A 22,736-nucleotide genomic window follows, 5' to 3' on the forward strand; every position below is an offset into this window, starting at 1 on the left:
CCTTTAAAATCAATTAGCAAATTTAAAATGTCATCGATATATATATAGGCTGTAGATACACAATGTGAGCGTTCTGCTGGATGTTCTCATTTGGTGGTTGTGCGTGGAATCGGCCGCGGGAATCACATGCTGAGCTTTTCTCGTGAGTCATGCTGCCTCCCGTTAGAAACACTCCAATCCAGCCTTGTAGTTGTGCCATACATCATCATCACTTCCCCCCATTCTGTTGGTCTAGTGTCAGTTTCAAACTCCTACTAAGACTGTCTACACTGCAAGTGGAAGGTGTGATTGTACCACGGACAGGGACACCTATTCGAACTGTAATCTAACTTTAACAGCGGTAGTGCGGACCATGGTGACATGGCTTCAGCATAGGCTAGCAACCGGAGTACAAGACCACCGGTCGACCTTGGATATGTACTCCGGTTGCTCGCCCATGTTGAAACCCATATCACCACATCTATACTGCTGCTGCTGCCTGAGCTAGCTAGATTAAAGCTAGCAAAAGGATGCCTAACTGTATGGCAGTCAGACCTTCGCTTGCAGCATAGACATACCTGAGATGTAAAATAGGCATCCAAGTTTTAGGGTCCCGAGTCTAGGCACCCCACTTGGAAAGTTTTCGGTCCTTTCCAAAAGTGAACACTTCAGCTCTGTTATCCGATTGTCAAGATGGAAGATTCCTGCTGGCTAGCTAAGTTCATACGTGGCCCTTGTCAGTGTAGTATATTTCTGCTTTTTAATTAGTGACTGTTACCTATAATGTTCTTTCTGGCATTCAATGTAGTGATTAGAACACTTTTTGTAAGGCACTGGAGTTTTCACGTGGCTGTGAATAGTTAAGTTGAAGAACAGGAAGTGAAGGCACTTATAAGCATGCGGTGTTATACCCTGCTCACTGTGAATAATCCACATTTTTACTCCCTACCTGGTAACTCAAATAAAAGAACATAAACCTCAGTCTTAGCTTTCCCTCTTTGTTCCTAGGCTTCTCCTGTAGGAACACTTCAGTCCCAACTTTAACCTCCTTGTCCTGTTGAGTCTAAGTGGATCCACCTGCTGGTATGTCCCAATGGTAACTGCACTGCACCTTCATGCCGCATTCAGACACCTGCTAACAGGATGCATCAACAGCTGTCTAGTGTGTTGATTTTTGTATTGGTTTCCCTAAATGGGGCTGTCACTTGAGTTTGCCCTGCCCAGACCTGATGTCTGCTGGCTTGGGAAGCAAGCCTGCACTGGTAACGTACTCGCTCAGACCTCGTTGTTCGCAACAGTAGACCCCTGTAGGCCACTGGGATATGAAGAGAATAAAGGAGGAAATGATATCTAGGGACTAGACTGACTGTAGCTGGAGATCTGAAGTGGGGGAACGTTACTCTTAGCTAAGATGGAGTTCCCCCATAGGGGAAAATTGTGCTAATCTCGTTCCGTCTTTGGGAAGCAAACGAAGACAGGAAATTAGATTGTTGGGTCCCGGTTAGATAAGACATTAGAGCAGAGGTATCCAAATCTTGCAGTTCCAAGGGTGGTGTGGGTGACTTGCCAGGAGTGCCAAGGCAGAAGTTAGTTTTCATGTTCATTTAAATAATTTTTGAGACGGTTCTTGTATAACAAGTGCAATATTTGCCTAGCCTTATTCCAAATGCTGAAACTGGCTGCTTTCATATTTGTAGATCGCTGTATATATGTATTCACGTATTTTAATTTCATTCTCACGGAAAACTTGAATGTAGCTGTATGAGTATATGAATACATGTGTGTGGATATGTATTATGGAGGAGATTTTATGCACTGCTTCCAACAGAGATGGATTTATCAAGATCAGCTGCTAATGGATAACGTCTTCTCTGTCAGTAGATGCACTTTTGAGACACAGCCTTGGCACAGTACGCACACATTCACCTCCTCCTCAAATCGCTCCCCCATGCGTATACGTTTAAAAAAACTCCAAATCCGGAAAACGAAGACACAGAAAGCTCCATTCTGAAGCAGTCAGGGTTGCAACACACACAACATGCCTGACACAAACCCACAAAGGAAAGGAAAGGAATTCTGCCACACAAGGGATGCATGCCTTCCAACATCCCCAATAGCAGACTGCCCCCCTCCTACCACAACATACTGCAGCACCAAGCATCCATAACAGTATCGGGAGGGGGAAGATTAGTGAAGAGGTGTGTGCAGAGCGGAGGGTTGAGGCTGTGGTGTATTGGCTGTGGTCGCAACAAAGTGTGCGCCTGGGGATGGGAGAGTAGAGGATACGTACTTGTTGGGTGAGTTCATTCTTATTTATTTGCTTTTGTTGCATGTGTAGCAACTGTAACTATTTCACACTTAAGTTCCTGTGTTTAAAAAAAGTGTGTGTATTGAAGGCATAGCGGGTAGAACTGACAGTATAATATGTCTCTGTGTGTACGTGTGTAATTGTACACGCACAAACACAGTACGCACACAAAAACCTATCTTAAAACAACTTCGAAGTTGCAAAGTCAAGGACTGAAAAGTTAGGGAATGCCTGACTTAAAGGGGGTGTGTGTGTGTGTACTCTAATCTTTCGTACAATGTTTACAACAGTGATTTTAATTCAAGGGATTCCATGCCTCCTGTGTAATACTAAGGCTGTGGCTACGCGACAAGGCTTTTAGCAACACGTCCGTGCCTCTAGAGCCGTCCCGCTAGAAGGCACGCTGTGTAGCTGCTGTTTGTCGGCAGGAGAGCTCTCTCCCGCTGACCAACATCTTCCACTCTCCACGAGCTGCTGAGGCTCGCTCGGAAGGAGAGCGCTCTTCACTCCGGTGCTTTTCGTCGGTAAACCTGTTGTCTTTCGGGGTGTGTGTGTTTTATTAACACCCCCGAAAGACAAAAGTGTTGCTGACGACGTGCCAGTGCAGTCAAACCCTTCCTGTCTTTGTTCCCAACTTAAGTGTGACATGCTCGTTGGACTCAGCGAGGGAATGCTGTTCCTCTCTCATCTCCTTTGCCTCCTCATCCTTGTATGTTCGCCTTCCTCCCTGAAGGACAAGAGGCCAGTTGCCCTAGGCTTTGGCATCTCGATTCCACGCTACCATAGGTGGGGTGCTGAGAACTCTATGGGCTTTTTGTGGCTATACTGAATCACTGGCTTTCTGAGGCATGGTGACGCAAATCTGCGATCTAGGCTGAGCTGGGAAGAAGATTGCCAGCTCCACCAAAGAGAACGCACCTTTCTGAATGACCCCTTTCCCATCCTCCTCAGTCCTGGCAGCAATTAGAGTTTTGTCACCTCCTGTCCTCTTCCTGCCCTGCCTTCCTCAGACAAAGATCATGCCCGCCTCAGCCACAGCCATCCTGAGCTGCCGCATACGTCCCCAAGAACAGTGTGTTTAATGCTGGGGAATCTGTGGGTGAGGGAGGTGCTATGTTGTGGGCTGCTGGTGCTCCGGTTATGTTCAGAGTGGTGGTGGTGGGGGGCTCTCTTTGAAATCTAAACATCCAAAGCGGGTTTGGTCAGCTCATTAGGGCTAACGAAATTGTTATTGGTCTTCACAGTGTCATGGACAGGGAAGCTTTGAGGCTTACGGTGCATCAAGATCACCAGCTCCCATGAGACAAGAGCAAAGAGGGAGCTCTGAATTGAAATGGCAACACATTTCTAGAAGATAAATGAAAATAATTTTTAAAATATGCATAGTTAACCTGTGGAACTCATTTCCACAGGATATTGTTGAAACTACGACGCATACTTTCTGCTTCTGTGTGCTTTTCACTTAAGGGTCTTAACACGTTAGAAACATTTACCCTCACAACACTCCTGAGAGATAGGAAAGCAATATTTTGCTATTCAATTGATGGTAAAGTAGAGTACAGAATGGTTAAATGGCTAAAGTAACACTGCAGCTGAGTACCAGCATCAGGAATAGTGCACACGGCCCTGACTGCCCTAATTAAGGGATTGGACACTTAGACGAATAAATATGACATCTGCATTTTACCTTAAACTTGCTGCTGAAGGGCAAAAGGTCAGATGGGCTGTTAGATGGGCAAAAAACGGGTACACACTGCAATCTTGAGGTGTAGCCCTATTTGGCAATGCATGCTATCAGTATTTGAAAAGAGAGCCATTTTGCTTGGAAATGCAGGTCATATGATATGCTTCTGTTCCCTGAGTTGATGAGGTCTTGCTGTCTAAATCAAGGTTCTGGTAAAAATGCTCTCAGTCATGAGTTAGAATATTCTGCAATAATCACTGAAAATTCACTGCTTCAAATATTCCTGCTAGTCAACTGATTTGCTAGAATGTTCCTGGAAAGCAAATGCAGTAAGGATGCAGGCCCAGCCAGTGGCCAGCCCTTTAAAGATTCAAGTTTATTTGTGGAAAACTTTTTTCAGTATTCACCCAGAAGTTTTGTCCCCAACTTGCGGCTTCTCAGTTGGTTGGTTGTGTTTTGTGTTTTTCTTCAAAGTTCATTTAAGATGATATGGCTAAAGGGTGACTTTGGTAACCTTTAAAACTGCCATTTAAAGTACAGTTGTAATCAGAAAAGTGACTCTGCAAGTGACCTTGTGGCACAGGGTCCAGTATTTCTTCTCTCAATGTTGTCCCAATGTGCTCAGTTTACTATACACAAAAAACTGATTTTTGTTTTTTTCCCTAACTAGCAGTGCTGCAAACTCAATCTGGAGAACTGGTTGCTCTTTCTGTTTGACGTTGTCACCGGTGACAAAGATTCAGCAGTCCGAACTGAGCTTGACAGTTCTTTTGATGAAACGTGAGGCAGAACAGACTCCCATCTCACTGTTCCCGATGCTTTTGCGGTGCTAATGGGAGCTGGACCTTGTTTTGGTCAGGAAGGGTAGTGGAGCTGACTCTGAGACACACAGGGAGCAGATGCATTTGGTAAGATGGTGTTATTTTTACATAGTCCCTCTTGTGTTACCTGATGCACCTCCAGAGTTATCTGTAACCAGCGAGGTTGGGTCACTTGTTAGTGCTCAAATAGCTGTATGTTCTGAGACACTCACCTGTACAAAGGAATTCCATATGTTCTCAGATTGTTTCTTTTCAAATCAGAACACTGCCACCGTCTGTCTATATAGCGTATTGGTCAAACACCTGGAATCATCTTATGTCATTGTGGTGGGGTAGGCCAGAGCGGCTGCACAGAAGGGCAGTGAATCAGGAAAAGGCCTACTGGGTGCCAATCAGGGCCAGTATTACAGCCAGCCAACCAGGGCTAGGCTAGGCCCTATATAAGGCTGCCCAGGAAGGGAGCAGGCAGTCTGTCCCAGACCTTCAGGGGGGATGGTCGGTCTTCTAAGCAGGAGACAGGCAGCTCGGACAGAGCAGTGCTGGGCAGGCTCGGGGAGCATAGAAGGGCTCCAGCCCAATACCTGCCAGATTGCGGGCCCTGATAGAAAGGGCCTAGAGAGTGTGAAGGGCCAGAGGGGAAGTAGCCCAGGGATAGTTAAACAAGGGAAGAGATGGCAGGCAGGGAGGCTGCCACTAGAGGGTCCCTGGGTCGGGACCCAGAGTAGTGGGTGAGCCTGGGTCCCTCTCTTCCTCCTTGTACAGCACCTGGCCATGGAAGGGTGGCCGTGACAGGCCCTTGAACAGAGGGGCTAGACTCGAGGGGCTGTGGTTGGCCACTGCAGCAGGAGCGAACTGGAAAGACTGCTGTTAACACCTCTCCCCCGCCCCCCACCCCCCCAGGAAGGGGGCGAGTGTGGTGGACTTGGGGGCACTGCTGGAGGGCAGTGTCCGGAAGAGGATGCCACGAGCTGGGAGCAACATGGGTCGAGACGCCAGTCAAGGGCGAGAGACGGACGGGACACCACCGGCAGAGGGTGCTCCACATGAACTGAGCTATTTCCCAGAGGTACCAACAGGAGGCGCTGCGGTGGTGAGTCCCAACCCCGTCGCAGTCATTTGTCTAGTTTTCCAGCCAACATAACTTGTGCCCAGCCAGGTAAGCATTGTTTACACCAAACTTAATGGTGGCTATTTAGAGTGGAACTGCACTAGGCAGACACTGAAGAATAATAAGACTTTTTAAAATCTGCATGTGCTGCTGAGCATCTGTGCTTTTTGTCCCTGTCCCCTACAGCTCGGTAATAAGTTGGCTTACATGTTACAATTGTATTACAAAACCCCTTTTTTTTTTCTTTTTTTTTTTTTAATGTGTAATATATTAGACTTGTTCTGTCTTAAAAAGCCCCAGAAAAAAACCATCCAGTTGCTCCTGTCCAATTGTGGGAGGATGCTGGAGAATCTCATTATAGCCGACTGGCTCTTTTAATGTGAAATGTGATTCCATAAATACAACCAATTAATGAAATAGGAAGAGCAGAGCTAGAATGTGCTTCTCCTCCCCGTTCCCGTTCCCTTTGGCTTGAAGCCTCCCTTATGACCGAAGATGAGAGTGAGCGAGGGAGAGAGTCTGATTGCTTGTATAGTTCAGATGGGGGGCACTTAAAGAAGCTAAATCGTTCTGTTATCTTGGATGGAACCCAACTGGCAGCATCTGGAAGTGCCTTCTTGACAATCCGCAGTACATAGTTAACCTGCTAGTACTCAAGCCATTAAGCTAAAACTGCTCAAGATTAAGTTGTCCGTAGCGGCTGTGAAATATTCAAAGTTATTTGGTTTTTTTGATTAATCCACTTTTATTTTGGTGCTGCTTCATTATTCTCTGATGCCATCTTATGAGAGACTCTGCATGAGGTGATACAGATTCGGCTCGGAGGCACGGTTAGGGGACTAATTGTTGGTGATTAAATAAATTACACACAATTATTACACACAGCCCTATTGGCTGGAAACCTGGGCATACCAGTAAATTATTTTTTCGGACCCGCTGGCTTTCATTTGCTCTGCTCTGTCTTTTTATCCTGAGACATAGAGTGGAAGGAGGACATTGGGTAAGTTTAAAGGAAAAGTCTCCAGTCCCATTGATGTCTGTAGGGTCTGGGAGAGTGCTCTGCATTTTCCTGGGTCTGCTCCAAAGCAGGCAAGCTACATAAGCACTAACACACCTTGCTTTCTTACTTCTCTCTTTTGTCCTCAGATTTTTAAATGATGTGTAACGGTTCTCATATAAATCTGTTTTCCTGCCTAGAATGTAACTAGTGGAAGCTCCAGCCTTGATACACTGAAAACTGGTCTTGACAATGCGATGGAGAATAGACCAATGGTACAATGCTCCACTGGCCCCAGATGGATGGATTTGATTCTCTAATTAGATCTTTTCTATCTTTGGTTTCTAGGCCGTTGTATAGACTGTACCATTAAGGGATCTTGCCATTCTGCTGCAGCATGTTCACTTGAACTGAATAAAAGCCTCACTAATAATCATAATTTTATATTTATATGGCCCTCTTCACTTGGCTGGATCTGTAATTCTTCCATTACATACACAAATAGCAGTTTTGTCCTTGGCAGAAACAAAATGTCATAAATTGGAGTTATTTTTAATTGATATTTCTAACCTTAATTGTGGCAGGTTGTTGGTTCTTCAGACTTTTCCTCTGGAATGAAATACACAGGTAGCGTTTTCACACTGTTGAAAGGCACAAAAAATGAAACCCAATACATTCTGTTCTTGTTTGTCAATGGGAAGAAATAGCCATTTAAAATATGAATAATGTAGATTGGATGCAGGAGTTTATGGGAAATGTTGAACCAGTTCTGCTCATTGAAACGAACTGAAAGTTCACTCAGTAATGAGCCACTCTTTGCTATGAATAAACTGTGAAAAGTGCATTTGGAAATGATTTTTAATGATAAAACTGACATTTTGGACTCCTGGATGGCCATGTGGGAGCCCAGTATGTACACTACGAGACTGTGAAATGGGACTAGTTGCTAATAAAAGAAGAGAAAAAAAAAAGAGGACATTTCTAGAGCATCTTCTATTCTGAAGTTGGTTGGGGTTATATGAGTGTAAGTGAGAGCAGAATTTGGCTTGTTACATATACAGTAAATACTTTGCCCAATGCTGAAATGCAGCCCCTTCTGGGGTGGGAGGATAGTACCTATTTAACAGCATACAGAAACACTATCTAACAGTTTCACACAGGAAGCTTTCCAGAGTGAGAATTTTAGGGAGGTTGAATGGTACTATCCAAGTGGGAATTTAGCCAGGACACTTGGGTTCGTGTCCTCTTTTAGGGAGGAGGAAAAATGTGCCGAGGGATCCTTTAATGCTCCCCAACTGAAAGTCCCAAGGGACAAGTAGCGGGTTGTATGAGTCTCTCCATTGAATTTCTATCTGCTGTGTTGTCGGTTTTCTCCTGGACAGCAATTTCTGGTCAGTCTGTTGGTGCGTTTTGTAGGATGGCATGTTACTGATGCCTTTCTGCATCTTCAGTGAGAGTAGACTGAGTACCCAGCTGTGGATTAGCGTGGGTTGATTATGGTGGCAGATTGAGCACCTAATTATTTGATCCTGGAGCACCTTTTAGCCAATGTGTTCTGGATTTGGGGCATGCTTGTTGCTAATGCCCAAGATCTTGTTAAGAGTCTGCCCGTTAAAACACACAACCTAGCGGAGTGTTTCTCTTTTCTTCTCTTTCCAGGTATGTCATAGGGTAGAAACTTACTAATTCACCGTCATGAATTTAAATGAAAATGAATTAAGTTTTTTTTTTTTTTAAATTTAAATAACCCTCTGCACATTGTGCAAGTGCAGAAGAACTGAGTGGAACAAGCAAGTGGAATGGGAAAGTCGCATTCATGAGCCGAAATTTGATCTAATTAGTGTTACTGAAGCCTGGTGGGATGATTTGCATAATTGGAATGTCAGAATCACTGGTTATTACCTGTGTAGGAAGGAGAGAGTTGATAAAAATGGATGTGTGTGCGTGTGAGGCAGTGACACTCTCCATTAAAGACACCGTTACTTGTTTTAAAGTCACTGATAACTCAGGAGAACAGGATCTTGAAATCATACATATAGGCAGAGGGTGAACCATGGGCTTGGGGAGGCGAGCCACTGGCCCAGCCCTCCTCTTCTGCCTGAGGCTCTGCCCCTCCCACCTCCCTTCCCCCACCAGAGCCCAAAGCCCCTCCCCCACACGACCACCAGTCGTCTCCCCCCCCCCCCCACGCCCAAGCATCCCGGGCGGCCTGACCCTCCGAAGCCCCAGAGTGCCAAGTGGGCAGTGCCCCCCCGAACACTGGGCGGGCGGCACAAGCACTGGCTCCAGCCACCCAGAGTCCCTGGCTGCAGGCCGGCCCCAGCCATGGGGGAAGAACTGCAGAGCGCCAGTGAGAAGCAGGAGGGAACCTGCGGGCGGAGCATGGGCGGGACCACATAGCGCTGTTTGGGGAGGCACAGCCTCCCCTAGCCTTTTATCCTCGCCACCCATGATCATACAGATCAGTGTGCTAACTAAACCCAAGAAAGAGGTACTGGCAAGGCTGTGATATAGACCACTGAATCAACTGAAAGAACAGGATGAGTTACTCCGCAAGCACCTCTCTGTAATGTGTGGAAAGAAAAACTGTGTTATGTAGGACTTCAGTTTGGGAGATGTATGCTGGAGGTCTCCTGCAGGCAGTAGTAAAACATTATTTAGAGTTTCTAAAAAATATCGATTTTCTGACACACAAGATTTTTCACCCAACATGAAGTAACTCTATCTTGAATCTCATTATTACAGATAAAGATGAATTGATCTCTGGGCTGGAAATTGCAGAGGGACCAACGATCATGACCTGATCACATTTGATATGAGCAAAGAGAAGACAGTCCCAGTGAGTTATGTGTATACATGGTGTTTGGCCAATGTACATGGCAGAGGGGCATTGCTGGCACATGATGCCATATATCACATTGGTAGATGTGCAGGTGAATGAGTCTCTGATAGTGTGGCTGATGTGATTAGGCCCTACGATGGTGTCCCCTGAATAGATATGTGGACACAGTTGGCAACGGGCTTTGTTGCAAGGATAGGTTCCTGGGTTAGTGTTTTGGTTGTGTGGTGTGTGGTTGCTGGTAAGTATTTGCTTCAGGCTGGGGAGCTGTCTGTAAGCAAGGACTGGCCTGTCTCCCAAAATCTGTGAGAGTGTTGGGTCGTCCTTCAGGATAGGTTGTAGATACTTGATGATGCATTGGAGAGGTTTTAGTTGGGGGCTGAAGGTGATGGCTAGTGGCGTTTTGTTATTTTCTTTATTGGGCCTGTCCTGTAGTAGGTAACTTCTGGGTACTCTTCTGGCTCTGTCAGTCTGTTTCTTCACTTCCGCAGGTGGGTATTGTAGTTGTAAGAATGCTTGATAGAGATCTTGTAGGTGTTTGTCTCTGTCTGAGGGGTTGGAGCTCTACAATACAACCGCATTTGTTCCACCACTTCCCTTCACATCAGGCACACTGTCAGAGGCTTGTTCACTTGCACATCTACTAATGTGATATATGCCATCATGTGCCAGCAATGCCCCTCTGCCACGTACATTGGCCAAACTGGACAGTCTCTACGTAAAAAAATAAATGGACACAAATCAGACGTCAAGAATTATAACATTCAAAAACCAGTCAGAGAACACTTCAATCTCCCTGGTCACTTGATTACAGACCTAAAAGTTGCAATTCTTTAACAAAAAACCTTCAGAAACAGACTCCAACGAGAGACTGCTAAATTGGAATTAATTTGCAAACTGGACACCATTACATTAGGCTTGAATAAAGACTGGGAGTGGATGTGTCATTCCACAAAGTAAAACTATTTCCCCATGTTTATTTCTCCCCCTGCCCCCACGGTTCCTCACACGTTCTTGTCAACTGCTGGAAATGGCCCACCTTGATTATCACTACAAAAGGTTTTTTACTCTCCTGCTGGTAATAGCTCACCTTACCTGATCACTCTGGTTACAGTCTGTATGGTAACACCCATTGTTTCATGTTCTCTGTGTATATAAAATCTCCCCACTGTATTTTCCACTGAATGCATCCAAAGAAGTGAGCTGTAGCTCGTGAAAGTTTATGCTCAAATAAATTTGTTAGTCTCTAAGGTGCAACAAGTCCTTTTTTTTTTTGTGGACACAGACTAACACAGCTGCTACTCTGAAACCTGACATTTTTAACAGTAACACCAAGGAGTCCGGTGGCACCTTTAAAGACGAACAGATATATTTGAGCATAAGCTGTCAGGGGTAAAAACCCCACTTCTTTTACCCACCAAAGCTTATGCTCAAATAAATATGTTCGTCTTTAAGGTACCACCGGACTCCTTGTTGTTTTTATGGATACAGACTAACATGGCTACCCCTAGATTTTTAACAGTGAGGATGATTAACTATTGGAGCAAACTACCAAGGGAAGTGGTGGATTCTCCACTGTAATTCCACTCTCCAAGGTAAATGAGGTTCAAACGCAAACCATCAGCATATCAGAAGAATCAAAAGTCAATTAAATTTTAAAAATCTTGTCAGTTTTAATAATCTGAAGCAGTGTTTGTGAAATAGGGAAAGACTTTTAAAAATAATGCAATGGACTTGTGTTTGTGCTCATGTGTGCATAACACTGCTCTCCACTGGACAGACCCAGAACAAGTCTGCTATGTTTCCAAGACTCTATACTGCTTAGAGGTAAACAGTGACTCTCTTAGTTGCTCCGCTTTTGAAGCAGGTGAATCGGAATTCTGTTTATCCTGCTTGCAACTGTGAAGTGCTGAGTAACTGTGCCCAATGTGAAATCTTAGGTGATCATAGATTTGTTAAAAGAAAAGGAGTACTTGTGGCACCTTAGAGACTAACCAATTTATTTGAGCATGAGCTTTCGTGAGCTACAGCTCACTTCATCGGATGCATGCCGTGGAAACTGCAGCAGACTTTATTTATACACAGAGAATATGAAAAAATACCTCCTCCCACCCCACTGTCCTGCTGGTAATAGCTTATCTAAAGTGATCATCAGGTGGGCCGGATTTGTGCTGGAAACGGCCCACCTTGATTATCATACACATTGTAAGGAGAGTGTCACTTTACATAAGCTATTACCAGCAGGAGAGTGGGGTGGGGGGAGAGAGAACCTTTTGTAGTGATAAACACCCATTTTTTCATGATTTGTGTGTATAAAAACAAACATCTTCTGTATTTTCCACAGTATGCATCCGATGAAGTGAGCTGTAGCTCACGAAAGCTTATGCTCAAATAAATTGGTTAGTCTCTAAGGTGCCACAAGTACTACTTTTCTTTTTGCGAATACAGACTAACACGGCTGTTACTCTGAAACCATAGATTTGTTACAATCTCAAAAAATAAATCTCATCTGAAATCACTATTTCAGCTTTTTTTCCACCATTAAACTGTGTTGTGAATTTTTCATGGTTGTGATGCATCCCCCTGTTGCCTAATATGCACATTGCAAGTTCTGTCTTTGTTTAGTTTGTGCTCGGTGCCTTGAACCATTGGGCCTTGATGTGTGCCCATGGCCACTGTGGTACAAAAAATAAACTGGCCCAGGTTGGCTGCAAATTGAGACTCAGTTCGTAGGAAAGGTTTGTGAACCTGTGATAGGGTCCCTCGGGTGCAACCTGGACTGCTGGAGAGTCTTCCAAACCCACCGCCTGGGCTGTCCTTCACACTCTGATGCTCATGTCAAGCTCCAAGCCTCTGACAGGCACTGCACTTACACAGCCACTCACAAAAACAACGAGGAGTCCTTGTGGCACCTCAGAGACTAACACATCTATTTGGGCATAAGCTTTCGTGGGCTAAAACCCACCTCATCAGATGCATGGAGTGAAAAATACAGTAGGCAGGACAGGAAAAGATGGGAGTTGCCTTACCAAGTTGGGGGGTGAGAGCTAAAAAGGCCAATTCAATCAGGGTGGATGTGGCCCATTCCCAACAGTTGACAAGAAGGAGTGAGTATCAACTGAGGGAAAATTACTTTTTGTTGTGACCCAGCCACTCCCAGTCTTTATTCAGGCCTAATTTGATGGTGTCAAGTTTGCAAATTAAAGCTTATGCCCAAATACATTTCTTAGTCTCTAGGGTGCCACAAGGACTCCTTGTTGTTTTTGCTGATACAGACTAACATGGCTACCCCTCTGAAACCTACAGCCACCCACAGGCAGGAACACACTCAACTTGGTTACATGAATGCTCTCCCAGCCACTCATGAGCCATCAATAGGGAGGCTCCAGCCAGTTCCCCCGAGCTCTAAGCTTTGCACCCCAGAACTGTACCGTCTTACAGTGAAAGTTTAAGTAGTTCGCCACTCCCTTAGTGTGAAATGGACACACACTTGCCTTTGTAGTCTGAGCTGAGATCCCCCAAGCAGTTCTTCCAAAAACACAGAGTTTTAGGTAAAAATATAAAACAGATTTATTAACTATGGAAAGAGATTTTAAGTGATTATAAGTAGCAGGCAGAGAGATTAGAGTTGGTTACTTCAGAAACAAAAATAAATGTAAAAAGAAAAGGAGTACTTGTGAGACTAACAAAGTGCCACAAGTACTCCTTTTCTTTTTGCGAATACAGACTAACACGGCTGCTACTCTAAAAAATAAATGTGCAGCCTAAATTCTAATTTAAACAGACTAAGCAAGATTTGAATCAAGCCGTGTCTCATCCTAACAGGTGGTACAAGCAGCTTACAGTGCCTCAATACAGAGACTGAACCCTATTCCAGCCTGGGACCAAACTCCCTCGTTCAAAGTCTTTTTCTTCCAGATGATTTTCCAGGTGTTGAGTTGGGGGAGTGGGGCGGGGGAAGGGAAGAGGCAAAGTGATGAAGTCACTCTCCCTCTTTTATACTTTTTTCCAGCTGGCTAGAAAGACCCTTGCTGTGACCTGTGTTAGTCCATAGCATAGGTACTTTCTCGGAGAAGTCTCTGGGATAGTGGATTGGGTGTGGATGAGCCATTAACCCCTGTCTGGCTGGTGATTGCTCCCCCTTTGTTGTATGCCCTGGGTGTTCCTGAATTCACAACATATAACAATACTTCAAAACTTCACATACAATCCAACAGGATATTAGTGTTGAACAGATCAAGACTTTTAAAATAATTCCTCACTAGGTTTGCTTTGTACAAAACACATCATAATTATATGACAGAGGTGAATATGGGGATTCCAGGCTGCTGCTTTGAGGTACAGAGTGTCCCAGAACCTCAGTGAAAATTTCAACAAATCTAGGATGAATTACAGGTTTTTCGTTAGACCACATGTTTTCAGGCTTGGTTGCAAATGTTTCACCCAAAAATATTTCAGGCTTGGTTGCAAATAGTGAAAACCCATGTGCCCTACTTAATCAGATTCATGTGGGTAAGGAGGAGAATGTTCTTGGGGGTTTGGAGAATCCCTGTAGTCTGATCACTCTCGTGTCGGGGGGTGGGGAAGAAAACCTGGATTTGTGCTGGAAATGGCCCACCTTGATTATCATACACATTGTAAGGAGAGTGTCACTTTACATAAGCTATTACCAGCAGGAGAGTGGGGTGGGGGGAGAGAAAACCTTTTGTAGTGATAAACACCCATTTTTTCATGATTTGTGTGTATAAAAACAAACATCTTCTGTATTTTCCACAGTATGCATCCGATGAAGTGAGATGTAGCTCACGAAAGCTTATGCTCAAATAAACTGGTTAGTCTCTAAGGTGCCACAAGTCCTCCTTTTCTTTTTGAGGATACAGACTAACATGGCTGCTACTCTGAGAAATGTAGTCTGTGTGTATCTTTTTCTCTCACTTTACTTATCACATGGGCAGTTGTTCGTAGATTGCTAAGACCAGAAGGAGCAGTGGCATTCCTTTACTCTGATTTCTTGCAGAACCCAGACCTTGAAATGTCAACAAGTGGTTCATTCATCAAGCCCCTAATTTTTGGGTGAGCTACAGCAGATCGTTTAGAAAGACATCCAGTCTTGGTTCAAAGACCTCAAGTGATGGTCTACCCCATCCCTTGGTGAATGTTTGTAGCTGTTAGTTTTCTTCAATGTTCAAAATGTGCATCCAATTTCCCTTTTGATCTTTGCTGACTTCAGCTTCCGGCCACTGGATATTGTTATCCCTGGTGACATAAGGAGTAAAAAATATTTCAGTGCAATGTGATTTTTGAATTGAGCTGAAGTAGGGAGAAAGGAAAAAGCTATAAAGCTAGAATTAGGAGCTTTTAAATAGCTAATACATAGCACTTATATTCTGCATCAGGGCTTAAATATCTTGGTTAAATGGCTCAATCAATAGAGTTTCCTCCCCCGATCATATTGATTGTTATGTTTAAGACAGAGATTTCATATTATTCTTGTCTCTGTGTTAGGTGAGCAAGAAGTTGTTTTAAAAACTTTAGTTCTAAAATGTCATTCCTGATTGAAAATTTTTTATGAAATGTTAATTTTTTGGGGGTGGAGGGTTGTTTCTATGGGAGATGGCAACTGTGTGGAACATGTATTATCGATCCTTGGAAAGTGTGGAAGAAAAATCCAGGCTTTGTACAAACCTTAGAAGCCTTTTTCTGTCTCTTATTTACCATATGTCATGTCAAGTAATTGTAAGCTTTATGTATTATCTCCTTTGTTCGTAAATATTTTTCTTCTGCTGTCCTTCCCTTTTTAGTGCACAGAACACTCCTGTAAACAAGATGGTACATCTTTAAAGCTCTTGAGTGGCAGAGGAAGGATAATAAGACTAAGAAAAATGAACTCTCTCCAGACCCTGTGAATGGCCTGAACTAAACAGAGCACATGTTGACTCACATACGTTTGCTTTGTAGTGGCAATTATCAGAACCAGGGCAGTAGGAACATGCCAATGCGGAGGTTAAAGGGCTACTCTTTGCAAAAACACTCCTGAACACCAAATCCAGAGTAAGGGCCCAGTCATGTGAGGTGTTGAGCACCTTCAGCTTCCTTTGGCTTTCTTGTGGTATAAGGCCTCCATCTTCTATGGTGTCTTTTATTTAAAAATGGAACCCGGAATTAAATAACAATAGAGGGAGCTGGAAATGAAGAGGCAAGGGAGGAGCGAGATGCTTTCAGCTGAGATTTGCAATTAGATGGAGCGTTTGGGTGTTTGGCTCTGAGGAGAGATGCAGAGGAGAAGGCACTTGCCCTGAGAGTGACAAGAACGTGTGGATGGTCAAAGAGACTAGTATGAGCAGAGGGAGTTGGGATGGGAATAGATGCACAAGGTTCACTTGGATTTGTTAAAGCCTGACTGATTTTTTTAACAATACAAATGGAGTGGAACTCACTGTAAGGGCCATGTCTGACCTTTCCCATAAGTGACTCTTTTAAAACATATAGTAAAATTTTGTCTGAACTTGAGCTTGAAGTGCTCTCTACTCTGAGGCTACTTTTAGCTGATATATTTGATGAAGTCATTTAGGACAGGGATTAGTACAAAGCATTATTATCCCTGTGTTTTGCTCTACTTTTCAAAGCACTGGCCTGTTTTAATTAACCCTTGCCGGGCAGGTAAGTATTATCCTTATTTGACAGAGAAACTGAGTACAGTGAGGGAAAATGACTTGCCCATGGCCACGGAGGGAGTCAGTGGCAGAGCCGATATTGTAACGCAGGCGTCCCTGTCACCCATTTGCGTGGGCAGACCTCCCCACCATGCTGCCATTATCTATAGGAAACTGTGGTGACAGGTAAGGTACAAAGACATAGACAGCCTGTGTTTGTAGTTTAGCGTGCACCTTCACTTGTTCTAAGTAGAGTTGGCTTCCCAGGTTTTTGAAACGTCTTTGTGCCCATCGAGCACCAATGATAGCTGTGAGCCATGAGGATGTGTGGATGGAAGAGGAAATGTCTCATTTTTCCTCCTTCCTCTCTGACTTCCCCCACATGGGAAGCATGTGTCCTTGCTGGAGAATCCAGTGCTTGAGGTGGAAAGGAACCTTCACTAATTTAAAGCTGCCTATTTACTCATTTAGAGGGAAGAAAGAGGGCAGCATTCCTGGCTTCTCCCAGATCTTGCCGGTGTAATTTCCATGGTGCTGTTACCGCAGTGTCAGGTGTGGGACAGGTGGGTTCAGGGAAGGGGGTAAAATGCATGGGGCAGTTTTGTTTATGACATAGGAAGAAGTCAGGTTAGAGTAAGGGTTTGTGGGGCTGAGAGTCAGGGCATAGATCAGCTAGCAAAGCTCAGCCTTCTCCCACCCTGCACTGACCTGCCACTCACCTCTTCCCATACTCTCTGAGGGGCTCTTCCACCTGCTTTCCCTGGAGCTGACAAGCTCCCTGCCAGGGCTGGTTCAGACAATGCTGCCAAACCTGCAGGCACAGAGTGGCCTGGGTCATGTGAGCTCCGCTCACACTGGCAAGCTGGTGCCACATGGCGTTGCTCCGAGCTGCTTGGGCTGGCAGCCGGTAGCCCTTTCCAAAATTTTACCATTTGTGGGTATGTTCCCTGCTGACTCCCCCTCCACACCCGCCTGTTAGGGCCCAGCACTGGGGCCTTAGTGTCGGGGAGCAGGCTGCACACTGAATCGCGGGCCTTGGCATACAAGGGGCTGCTCAAATGGCTTTGTAGGGGGAGTGGCATTGGTTGAACTGATTACACCCCGGCATTCGGCATTTCTGCCTTGCTCTGTCAGCTGCTTTGTGCTCAGGGCACTGAGCTGAAGTGGGCTGATGGCTCTTGAATTTCAAAGCCCTGACTCGTTTTCACTCGTGCCCTTCTGGATCTGGGAGCTCGAGCTGTTCTTCCCTCCTCGCTGCAGTTGGCTCTGCAGTAGAGCCCCTCTGGGGAATCAGGACTCAAGGCCCCCTCTGTATGTCCCCTTTAATGTTGCACCCTGCTTCTGGGGAGCAAGGCCAGCAACGAATATGGTGTTGCCAACCCCAGACATTCAAAAATCATTAGTCAGGCTCACCAAAGATCATGAGATTGGCTTTAAAATCATGACATGATGTAAACATACCAGATTTGGGTTCTCTTTATTTGCCTTCCGCTTTTGGAGCCTTTAGGGTGCACTGGGGTTACATTTTAAAGCTTTCTCCACAGCCACGAGGGCTAGAAGAGGGCTACTTTTTCTTTAAGAATTGAAGGCTGAAATCATCCCATACCCACTTGACTCCAGGCGCTGGGGCTTTAAGGAAAACAACAATGATCATGAGACTCATGACAAAATCATGAGCGTTGGTAGCACTGTGAATGGAATTAGACTGCGGTTTTCTATTGCACTTTTCAGACCCAAAGCACTTTGCGAAGCAGCGGATTAGATGCTGGTTGAGGCAGCAGGACTGCAGGCAAACTTGGCTGCTCAGCAGTAGTTTGCACTCGGCTGTGAATATCTGGATGTTTTATATTCACGAACTCAGGTATTAGATGAAAAAGATGTGAGGACAGGACAGTTCCTAGTGGGACACTGTTCGGCGAGCATCTTCAGGTTCCCTGTCTTTTGTCTAGTTTTCTTACCTCTTTCTCATGCTCTCTCTCTCCTTCATTTCTTGTGGAAAAGGGGGAAGGACAACTGACATAGGCCTCATGGTAGAAGGGATTTGTAAGTGTGATTTAGTGGCTAGGACGCTGGACTTCGGCCACATGGATTCTCTTCCTGCTTCTGCTGCTGACCAACTCTGGGTCTTGACTGGGGTCTCTAGGCAGTACTGGAAAACAAATAAATAGTAATTGAAGGAGGAGAGGACGTGGTAGGCTGGGTCAGGGTGGGAGCTCCTGAGACATCCGTGAAACTGGGAGGAGTGCATGCAGTTGGGCTGGAGACCAAGCAGTGGTTGAGATGGTGAAGAGAGGTGGGAGCTAGGTTATGAAGAGCGTTGAAGCCAGGATGGGAAGCTGAAAGGACAGGGAAAGCCAGGGAAGAAGGGACGAGTACGTGGGTGAGGTGGCAGGAGCAGGGGACATTGCATTGGAAAATCCTGCTGACAGAAGGCACATCTTGGATAGGGTTCTGCTGAGCTCAGGATAGCTCACTGGGTCCCAAGCTGTGGTCTGCTGATGAGATGGCTTTTTTAGCTGATGCCTTTGAACAGAATCAGGCATTTATTGAGGGCAGGCCACAGAAAGAGGGGTTTAAAACTGGTGGGGAGGGAGGATCCCATTTTGCTCCTGGGAAGAGAGAAGTGGGTTGAGAGCCTAAACCTTCTCTTCCCCAAAAACATTCCTCTTAACTCTCATCCCAAATCGCCTGTAAAAGCAGAAGAGCCCAAAAGGTGCGATCAGTGTAATTCCACTGACCATCTCAGGAATACATGCCCTGTGCTAGGAGGAAGAGGGCAACCAATAGCTCTTGTTAGTTCTGCTGTCCTCAACACAGAAACCCCCCAAGCAATTGGAACCGATCATATTGGTTTTGTGAGGTTAGCTTCTGCAGAACCAGATATGGAGCACTTTAAGGCTGTCCAAATTGATGGCAGGGAATACTTGGGGCAGAGGGATACAGGGTCCCAGATCTCTCTGGTTAAGCAGAGTGTGGTCCCAAAGACCAGTATGCTACCTGGCCAAATGGCAGAGATTGTGGCGGTGGGCGAATTATGGCAGATTCCTCATACCACTAGCTAAAATCCATGTGTTTTGGGAAGGTTTGGAAAGTGTTTTGACTGTGGGGGTAATAGAACACCTCCTATTTGACCTGCTCCTGGGTAATGATTTTTTCCGTGTAGCTCAGGTTAAAGTATTTGCCTGCAGCAGGAGGGAGTTTTATGCTGGGACCCCCGAGGGAAAGGGTAAGGTCTCAGGAGTTGCTGAGAGAATGGGAGAGAGTCTCCTTGATTCTTCTGCAGCAGTGAGAAACCACATGCTTCCAGTGGGAGGGTGGTTGAGACCAACTCCTGCACTGCAGCTGGAGGCAACACCATATCAGGAAGGGATGAGGGTGTAATGCCTGCCAGGGAGAGAACTGTCCAGATTGTTAGCTGCCAGCAGCTTGCAGCTGAATCAGAGGCAAAACCAGGTCTAGGGAGCATAGAGCAATGTGTCCCAGAGGAGAGCCCAGAGAAGGGGCAGGGGATCTCAGAAGCCACAGAGGTGGGTGAGGATTCCTGTGACTCTGTAACACAGGGAAGCAGGGTGCTTCCAAGTATGGGAAGGGCTGAGACTAGCTCTTTTCCAGCAGAAGGCAACATGCCCTCCAGTGCAGGGGCAGGAGAGGTGTCCTCAGTGATTAAGGAAACCATCCCAGTTTTTAGCTGGCAGAGTTTTGCAGCTGAACAAGAGACAGAACCCTTCCTCGGGAGCACAGAGGAATGTGTCTTAGGACGGGACCCAGAGGAAGAAACTGAGGAAGGACTAGTAGGGGTACAAGAATGTCTCTTCCCTAGTCATTTGGGACAGGATGCCCAGGACACTCAGAGTATGGCTGGGTCAGCATCTGTGCACCCAGGCAGTCAGCCTGTGACCCAGGTTTTGAGAAGGAATGGTGTGACTGACTTCGTGGAAGGGAGCCATCACACAGCTGACTTCTCAGGGACAGAGAATGGGGTGGCAGAGGGCACACGGATGCTATTTCTGAAAAGTTTTTGGAAGGTAACTGTGTCTCTTTACATCAAGCTGCAGCTCCAAAGCGTGGGACAGCAGAGGAGTTGGGACCAGGAAATTGCCAGGGGGTCGTTTGTGAGAACAGAAGTGACCCATCTGACAGAGAAGGGAGTGTTTTCCCCCAGGCTGGTGAGACACAGAGAGCAGTTATGGGAAAGCTGCTGGGGAAAGGTGACTCTGATCAAAGGGTAAACACACCTAGCCCACAGAGCATAGGTCATAGTCTCCTGGGAAAAGGGGGCAAGGAAGGACTCAGTTCTAGGAGGGGGAAACACCGGGTAACCCCAAAAGGGGAGCTGGATTTTCTACATATGTACAGTCCTGGGGTTGGGAGACTGCTCCCCAAAGGGCCAGCCAATGTGCAGGATCCCCCTGGACTCTTATCTTGCCAGACCCTGATATAGCAAAATGCCAGAAACATGATTAAATTAAGAGCCCACACAGAAGGGAACACCGGAGGGAAAGAAAAGCCAGTAACTGATTACATGGGAGAGAGTCAAAGGACACCATGGGTAATGAACAAACTAACCTCAAACTACATTATCTGAACAGAGGGCATGGTATCATAAAGATACTAGTAAACACCCATCTGTGATACATTTTTTGGTATTAATGTTAAGTTTTGGGATAAGAATTTTGGCACGGATGTTAAACCTGGTAACGCTAGTTCTCAGTTAATACCTGTGAACAGATTTACAGCTGATCACAGTAGAGAAACCATAACAAACCTGGTTTGCTGTGTGTGTGAATGGGGAAACTGAGGCACGCTGCCTTGTGGCCTTAATGACTGGATGCCAGGTTTACATAACACAAATTGTCTTCAAGCTAGTCAGTGACTAATCCTCTTGCAGTAAACTAAGAGGGGAGGTGTGATGCTCTGTACCTCGGGGGAACACCCTGCACCCCCATCTTCATCTTTATAAAATGACTGTGTGGTATCCAGTGCAAAGTTTGTTATGTTGGATGTCTTCGGAAGGCTCATGATGCACTGAGCATGGTTGTTGCAGTGATGTTAAAGTCATGTAAATAAGGTTATAGGTTATAATTTCATGTATGTAGTTATAAGGCTGAAAATGTATCCTCATAGCTTAAAATAAGCCCAGGCAAAACTCTCCAAGAACAGAGAGGCAGTTCACACCTCATCAGGGCATGGATGGGACAAACCCAGCCCAGCCTCACAGGAACAATGGATGCTGGCCTAGGCAGCAACAAAAGAATCTGTTAGACACTTGAGGGAGTCACCCCCTTCTTTTGGTCAGTCTGGGACTGCGTGAATGGGGAAACTGAGGCACGCTGCCTTGTGGCCTTAATGGCTGGACTGCTTGAGATAATGCTCACCCGACTCTGAAGGGGGGGCAAAGCCAAGAGGGAAGAAAGGACATGATAAAAGGGAGAGACGTTTGCCATGCTCCTCCTCTCTTTTCTACCTCCATATACAGACATCACCACCAAGTGACTGAAGTGCTGATCAAAGGGGAGAGCCTGGCTGAAGAGCAACCACCAGCCTGTGGTGAGAAGCATCTAGGTTTGTAAGGACATTGAAAGTGTTAAGATCAGCTTAGAATGCGTTTTGCTTTTATTTCATTTGACCAAATCTGACTTGTTATGCTTTGACTTACAATCATTTAAAGTCTATCTTTATAGTTAATAAACCTGTTTGTTTATTCTACCTGAAACAGTGCGTTTGGTTTGAAGCATGTCAGAGACTCCCCTTGGGATAACAAGCCTGATACATACCAATTTCTTTGTTAAATTGATGAACTCATATAAGCTTGCAGTGTCTAGCGGGCATAACTGGACACTGTAGGACGGAGGTTCCTAGGGTTGTGTCTGGGTCCGGAGATAATGGCTAATGTCATTCAGTTGTAAGTAGCTGGGAACAGCTTAGATGCCAGAGGCTGTGCGTGAATAGCCAAAGAGTGGGGGTTCTTACACCAGAGCAGGGTAAGCCTGGCTCCCAGAGTCAAGGGTTGGAGTGACCTAGCAGATCACCAGTCCAGATAACACCAGAAGGGAAAGTCACACACATACCCACAGTTTTTTCTGTTTGCTGGTCCCCTTAAATCCACACTCACTTAGGGTCCCAAAGCTGTTCCAGTAAACAAAAACAGCAGGCATCTCAAGCTGTGACCTAGAATTTAATCTGTCATCCAAGATTTACTAACTTTCCATGCAGTTAAATTCTCCTTTTACTGCATGTGTTTAGTTCATCTAGTGCTATATTTACTACAATAGATAATATGAAAGGTCTTGTACATGCTGACATAAAAGGAGATTTTTGTTCAGAGTTGTGTTTGCATAAAAGAAGCA

General features: G+C 45.4%; 1 protein-coding gene across 12 annotated transcripts in view; it reads left to right on the top strand.

Moving 5' to 3' along the window:
* The window catches only part of TSNARE1 (t-SNARE domain containing 1), a 693,119-nt gene that overhangs the window by 108,919 nt on the left and 561,464 nt on the right, over positions 1-22,736 (top strand). For 2 of the 12 annotated variants that reach the window (XM_073329991.2, XM_073329989.2), the window contains exons 3-4: positions 4,642-4,879; positions 5,555-5,948. The exons of 5 other annotated variants lie outside the window; for them this stretch is intronic. The gene's annotated coding sequence lies outside the window, so the exon portion shown is untranslated. Of the gene's footprint in view, positions 1-4,641; positions 4,880-5,554; positions 5,949-9,642; positions 9,737-15,537; positions 15,788-21,865; positions 21,952-22,736 lie in introns of all 12 variants that reach the window. 5 more of the 12 variants (XM_073329987.2, XM_073329993.2, XM_078851414.1 and 2 more) reach the window with 4 other exon arrangements.

The sequence above is a fragment of the Lepidochelys kempii genome, chromosome 2, assembly GCF_965140285.1.
Source record: "Lepidochelys kempii isolate rLepKem1 chromosome 2, rLepKem1.hap1, whole genome shotgun sequence".
NCBI classification, from domain to species: Eukaryota; Metazoa; Chordata; order Testudines; family Cheloniidae; genus Lepidochelys; species Lepidochelys kempii.